The 7,481-nt window shown below is 43.6% G+C and overlaps 1 long non-coding RNA gene across 1 annotated transcript; it reads left to right on the forward strand.

Moving 5' to 3' along the window:
• The first annotated feature begins 638 nt into the window (after positions 1 to 638).
• Positions 639 to 6,565, forward strand: LOC117875098. The gene is made up of 3 exons (XR_004645184.1): positions 639 to 724; positions 3,519 to 3,652; positions 6,365 to 6,565. It is a non-coding gene; the product is annotated as an uncharacterized LOC117875098 (long non-coding RNA).
• Positions 6,566 to 7,481: the final 916 nt, after the last annotated feature.

Below are 7,481 nucleotides of genomic sequence, written 5' to 3' on the forward strand. Positions count from 1 at the left end.
GAAAGGGGAAAACTCATGGATTTCTCCCATCACTAATTGTAAAATTCCTCAGTTTAGACATACAGGAAAAACAAACAAACAAATATTATAAATACTTTCCTGGCAGAAAGTATTTACAATGTTATTCACTTTATTTCTCATTTTGAAAGGGAATTTTACCATTTTGTAATGGGTCTTGATACATGAAATTAGGAAATTCCCTAAATACAAGTAAAATATTGATAAATATTGTACAAAACAAATACACAAATGCACACACCCTACTGCCAATGCTTCCCAGGTACAGCTGTGTTCTGGAATTCTTCTCTGCAAAAAGGCCCTCATTTAAATTAAAGAGGATGCTTTCCTTTGACTTCAAAGGCTTTCAACGAGGCATTTGATGTTGGCTAGATGGAAATATTCGTATTGTAACTCGTTAACACAAAGGATTATTAATTGTATATCTCTGAAATTCTCCAGGAATTTTTATTGTGCTTTTCAAATAATAATAATTATTGTTAACAGATTGCAGCACAAACTTAATAAATGGGACATGCTTCAAAACAAGATTTCAACAGATCCACATTTCACAATCCCCGGCAGCCCATAAATAGAGACTCTCCATCTCCTCTGTATCTTGGAGTCTCTTCTCTCCAGTGACGTTGAGTTCCCAGCCCAACTTCAGCCATGAAGATTCTTTATCTTCTCTTTGCTGTCTTTTTCCTGGTGCTGCAAAGCTCTCCAGGTAAGATCTTAATGACATGAAGGGATTATACAGAGAGATCTTTGTGAGTTGATACTGAGGTTTTCTAAAACTTTTTGTCATAATTTAGTTTCAAAATTATTTTCCAAAGTGCTGTAGAGTTTATATGTTTTGCAGCAGATAATTGACATTTGGTTGTAGAATAGTCCTGAGGTGAGCACTCAATTTGGCTGAATTATAACCAGTAATAATACCTCCAACATTCGACCTAGTGGAGTGCTTAGGGATTGGTTGGATGTGAAAGAAAACATATAAAGTTTTCAGGTGACAAAATGAAAGGACTGGTCAGTGATACAGAGAGATTTGCATCAACCGGTAAGCTGGGGGCAAGAAACAATATGTGTTTTCATACAGTTAAATATAAATGTATGAATACTGGAACAAAGACCATCAAGTACGTTTACAGGGTGAGAGACTCTATCCTAGAAAGCAGTAACTCTAAAAAAAAGATTTGGGGGTTGCGGGTGGATAATCCGCTGAACATGACATCCCAGTAAAATGCTGTGGCTAAAAGGGTTAATTCAATCCTTGGCTGTATAAAGAGTGAAATATTAAGTAGGGCTAAAGAGGTATTTTACCTCTGTATTTGCCACCTCCAGTTGTGACCACTTCAGGAACACGGTGTCCAGTTTGGGTGTCCACAAGACAAGAAGGATGTTGAGCAATTGGAGAGGGTTCAGAGAAGAGCTATGAGAATGATTAAAGGATTAGAAAATGTGCCTTATAGAGACGGATTCAAAGAGGTCAGTCTATTTACCTTAACAAAGAGGTTAAGGGGAGACTAGATCACAGTTTATAAGTCCCTATGTGAGGAACAAATATTTTACAATGGACTCTTCATGCTAGTAGCGAAAGGTATAATGTGATCCAATGGTTGGAAGTTAAAGCTAGACAAATTCAGACTGGACACAAGGTCTACATTTTGAACAGTGATTATAATTAACCATTAGAACTACTTAATAAGGATTGTGGTGGACTCTCATCACTGACAATTTTTAAATCAAAATTGGATGTTTTTCCCCCTAAAAGATACCCCTTAAGAATTATTTGGGGGAATTTCTATGGCCTGTGTTCTACAGACGATCAGACTAGATGATCACACTGGTCTCTTCTAATCCTGGAATCTGTGAATCTATCAGCACTGAACATGCTGTGAATCTATTAGACCTGAGCATGCATTGTTTGGTATGCATCAGCATGCTAACCAGAACTGAACATCTGTGTGGGGAACATACCAGATGTGTCCTCTTCCTCTGACCTACCCAATGAAAATACCCTTTCATCTAGGGCAGGGATCAGCAACCTTTGGCACACGGCTTGTCAGGGAAAGCCGCTGGTGGGCTGGGATGGTTTGTTTACCTGCAGCGTCCACAGGTTCGGCCAATCACAGCTCCCACTGGCTGCAGTTCGTCGTTCCAGGCCAATCAGATATGCGGGAAGCAGCACGGGCCGAGGGATGTGCTGGCCGCTGCTTCCCGCAGCCCCCATTGGCCTGGAACAGTGAAACGCAGCCAGTGGGAGCTGCAATTGGTCGAACCTGCGGATGCTGCAGGTAAACAAATGGTCCCAGCCCGCCAGCGGCTTTCCCTGATGGGCCATGTGCCAAAGGTTGCCAATCCCTGATCTAGGGGATTGTGAACTGGGCTATGAGCCAAGATACCATGAATTGGAATCTATTACCTTTTGCTTATTTGGGTGATTATTTAGGGCTTTTACATTATTTATTATTAACTGCTGCCTCATGCCCCAGTGAGAGAATAGACAGCCTGAGAAGGAAAACATGATCTTTGATGTGGCAGACCATTTTCCCAATGTCTTAGCCATATTGTCCCCCAGAAATAATCTGAAATATTCGCTTGTTTGGCTTTATTACTGGACATGCATTTGTATGCTGTTGGAATGGTTTCTGCAGAAATAGTGCACCTGTATTATTGTTATTTATTATTGTATGCACCTAGGAGCCCCAGCCATTGACTGGGACCCCATTGTGTCAGGTTCTGTTTTACTGCAAAGTAGAATTTACAATTTACAAATAATTTAGAATCTAAGTATCAGACAAGAGAGAACACAGAGAGATAGGTGGAGCACAAGGAAGCAATGAACAATACTGTTTAGATCTTTGGCTGATATCTGTAAGTACTGGATATTTTAAGGAATATAATTTACAAAATTCAAATCTAACTATCCTAAAGGACATGTGGATGACATTCTCAAAAGCACCGGCCTGTCTGGCGTGTCCAAATCTGGCAATTTGTCATTGAAAAAGTATTCCCAAGTGTCGAGTCTTCACAAGAATTTTCGTCGGTGAGATTCTTCACAATCAGGCATTCAGACTTGAAGGGACTTGTTCAAACACTCCTGTCTCTAAAAGGACCAGCCATTCAACCTAGTGCTGAACTGGTTCAGAATTGCTCAGCCAATCAGCATTTATGATACTGTCTGGTACATCACTGTTAGCTATCAGAAAGAGTCAAGAGCACTGCCGCAGCCACTATGAGAGGTCGGTGATGCAGGCTTTCCTGCTTTCCATCCTGTGCAGGTGTGGGGCTGTGAAGGACACCCATGCTCACTGCTATGGTTCTGCAGTATGCAGCCAGGGAGCCAGCACATGTGCTGAATTAACTCGCTCTGTTCCGTTCTTAGGGCAGCCATTGAATGGGCAAAGAATTACTGACATTTACTTATTAATAAAGATCTACTGAACTGCTGCACAGGAAGATAACTGAGCAGACTGGGCCTATTTGAATGAAAATCAAGACTATTTTTCTCTGTGCAGGATTCACCCGGGATCCTATCACTACCGTCACCCAATGTCTACTTGCTGGGGGCTTCCCCTTCCTTAGGAGATGTCCCTTCCCGTCTTATCCCATTGGAACCTGCGGAATGAGGTGCATTTGCTGCAAACGGCCGGTAAGTTCAGGATTCCACACGGCAGACATTACCGTGTAAACGGAATATCTGTGTCTGTCCTTTATGTAGCTGCTGTTTAATGACTTTGGAGGCTGAGACACATGGCACAGGGACAAAGAGTTTTGTACTGCCCTGATTCTGAACTATCTGGGGTTTATATGTTAGGATGACCTTACCGGTGCATTACCCAGTCTGCGTATGTCCTGTCCACAGCCTGAAGCAGCCCAGAATCTCCAGAGTACTCAATGCTACAGATATTGCCCCTCTTAGACCTCATAACACCCAGCACCACCAAAGGACAGTGCTAGCAACAAGGTCAGCATAGGGACAATTATACAAGCCATATACTGTTCCGGTATTGCAGTTTCTCTCCTCCAACCCCTTTTAAAGTCCCTCTATTCTACCAGAGTGACATAATAAAAAACAGGGTCTCTGGCCTGACTTATCCCCATGTCTACATTGTTTCTTCATTTTAGAATATAGAAAATAACGGGGAAGGACAAAGTAAAGTCCCAGGAGAGGGCATGGGGGATGTGTCTCCTTTGTATCATTATTAGGTGGTGGAGTCTCCTTTCTTAGAGGTTTTTAAGGCCCGGCTTGACAAAGCCCTGCCTGGGATGATTTAGTTGGGAATTGGTCCTGCTTTGAGCAGGGGGTTGGACTAGATGACCTCCTGAGGTCCCTTCTAACCCTGATAGTCTATGATTCACCACCTTTGAAACCAAAATGCTGCTCTTTATGACTTTAGCAATTAGTTTACAAAAAAAGAAATATGTACATGTTTTGAGCTATGTTTCAGTGTCTGTGTGTAGGGTATGTCTTACACCTGCATAAAATGATTGAATCTATTTCAGAAAAGCTAGAATAACTACCTCATGTTGGCTTCTGATTGATGCTCATACTTTCAAATCTTTCAGGATTTCTCTAGGTCACTCTCCCAGTCAGGGATGGAGGAATCCTATTTTCAACAAATAATTGGGGATAGATTCCACCATGGAATTTTCTTGCCAGCACGCACCATAATGACAGCTGCCAATCTGATTCCATTATAAGCCCGTCTTCTCACATCCTTGTCCATTTCTAGAAAGATCTCCTTTGTGGATACAATTTCTGGATTTGAAAGGGCTGCTGTCATCAGAGTGAGGAGAGCTAGTAGTACCTGTTGTAAGTCTCTTTAGGAAGAAATAGAGCTGAGAAGAGCAGGGGGACTGATATTTACAAAGAGAAATGGCTTAAAAATGAAGCAAGAATAACCCAGTGTGACAAATTAGAAATGAACAAAATGATGAACATGTGAGAATTGCAGATCCAGCAGGTGCAGTGCAGCATTCTCGCACCTCTGCTACAGAACACCTGGGTCCAGATCCTGCAAACTTGAGGTGCTTTGTTGGGAATGAAGTTGCTCCTGTGTGCGTTTATGGGGTGGTGGCACCTTTGAACACACGGTGTGATGGCTGCCATGCCTTCTTGGCCAGCACTCTGTGGTTTGAAGCAAAATGCTCAAGTTTCTTCAGCTTGAAGAAAAAAGCCAGCGTCTAGCTCAGCGGTGGGCAATCTGCGGCCCGTGCCTCTTTTCGCAGTTCCCATTGGCTGGGAACAGTGAACCGCAACCACTCGTAGCTGCAGGCAGCCTTGCCTGTGGACGGTCAATGTAAAAAAATGTCTCGCGGCCTGCCAGTGGATAACCCTGACGGGCCACGTGCAGCCCACAGGCCACAGGTTGCCCACCACTGCTCTAGCTGGAGGCTGTAACAGACTCACAGCCTCCACAGAGGGGGATGCATAATACACTCTGATGGGACACACATTTGTCTTATCAGATGTGCTCACTTTTCAATGGAATTCCATAAGCACCAGGGCCCTTAAAGGACTGATATTACTTCCAGACCTGACGGTAGCTCAGTACATACTCGGAGCCTTCTCATTTCGCCTTTTAGAATTGCAGAGCAATTACACACTTTGGTAACTCCAATACTAGCATTGTTCAGAATTTCTTTTTTTACTAATTTAAACACAAAGATCCCTAGCTCATTCTCTCCCTGTCCTTCTTGTTACCTGCTGGATCTCCCCTTAAACTATACAGGATGCCCAGCATGCACAAATGAATGTTTCAGCAGGGACAGGACTCAGAGAAGAAGTTGGGAGGGGTGAGAGACTTTCCCAGACAGTGTGGGCTTGTCTACACCTAAACCGCTACTGTAGCACAATGGCACTGCCAAAGTGCTTCCGGGAAGAGGCTGCATATAGCGACGGGAGGCATTCTCACATCTGTGTAGGCACTCCATCTCCCCAAGAGGCGGCAGCTAGGTCAACCTAGTGCTGTCTGCATCACTGGGGAGGTTGGTTTACTTGTGACAATCAGGGGTGTCGATTTTTCACACTTCTGAGTGACACAGTTATGTTGACATAATCTCCAAGTGTGGACCAAGACTCGTATACCAGGGAGGCAGCTTGTTCTGAAGTCAGCCATATTTACTTCAGAAGCCAGTTCACATGTTTAGGTATAACTGACTATCGTCATTAAAACTCTGTAGCAGCATATTGTAGAAGGGAAAATTAATCCCCTGCTCTGGAGCTAATCAGGGATATCTGCACTCACCATTCAGTGATCGGGAAATTCCTGCTCTGCTTTCGATTTGAAATGCAATGCCACATTTTCCTTGTCTTAATGGATATAAACATAGAATGTGAGAGTTTCTTCCCTTTTTGCAGTTCATGGAGTAAGTGATGGCAGCAGAGAATGTCAATGCAGGATCGCTGGGAATCTGGCAGATGACGCCTTGCTTCTAAAATCCTTGGATCCTTTTCATCTGGGCCGCAAACAATCTTGCAAGCTGGAAAAAAAACACAAGGAGCCCTTGTGTCATCCCTAATAGCTTATTCTTCTCCCTTTAATAAAAGTAGCTGGTTGTTGTGGTGGTGTATTGCAAATGGGCGTATGAGTGTTTTCATTGGCGCACGGGGGCTGTTTTGCTATTTCTTTTCCATAAAAATCCCTTTCTTCTATTATTTTATTTTAAATATATTTCATTTAAAATAGTGACTGTCATATGCTCAATCCACCCAGGGGTGTTCCTAGACAGGGGGACATATATATTAGTACATTTCAATGAGCTCACATGGATAAATCTTTGCCTGTTCCTTCCTCCTTTGTCAGAGAAGTCCGGTTCAGTCACAGCTTGGCTGCACAGTGAGCAATGTCCACATCAGTACTCCACAGAATTTCGACCCTCTCTCTGCTCCCCTTGCTTCCCAAATCTCCCCACCACGAGGGCCCCTTCTCTTGTAGCTGAGCTTCCAGACAGGGCCAAGTGCAGCAGGCTCCCGAGCAGAAATCAGAATGGCAGCACAAGTGCCAAAGACCCAGGCTTATAGAAACCAGACTAACTTTGCAAGTCGGGGTTTAACTGAGGCAGCAATGTGGGATCCTCCCATGGAGATGGAGAAACAATGGAACTCATAGCTGCTTTGCATTTCTGTGCAGCAGCAGAATATTGTTACCTCCAGCTTTTCTCCACAAACCAGCTCCTTTTCTCATGGCGCTATCCCTCTGCCTTGCTTCCCGTTGTCCCTCACAGCCCTTATCATGACTATTGCTGGGACCAGCCCTGGAGGGACTTGTCTTCACTGGGAAAAGGCATTGTGTTAGAAAAGGTGTTAATGTATGAACAGGGAAGGCAGTGCAGACTAGTGGCTAGAGTACTGGACTGGGGCATAGGAGACATGGATTCTATTCCTGTCTCTGGATTGTTGGATGACCCATAGGCCTGCCCCAAGAGGGAGTTTGACCAATTAGGGCAAGTTCTGCATCAAAGATTGGCATATAACT

This window comes from Trachemys scripta, chromosome 3 (genome assembly GCF_013100865.1).
Source record: "Trachemys scripta elegans isolate TJP31775 chromosome 3, CAS_Tse_1.0, whole genome shotgun sequence".
Lineage (NCBI taxonomy): Eukaryota > Metazoa > Chordata > Testudines > Emydidae > Trachemys > Trachemys scripta.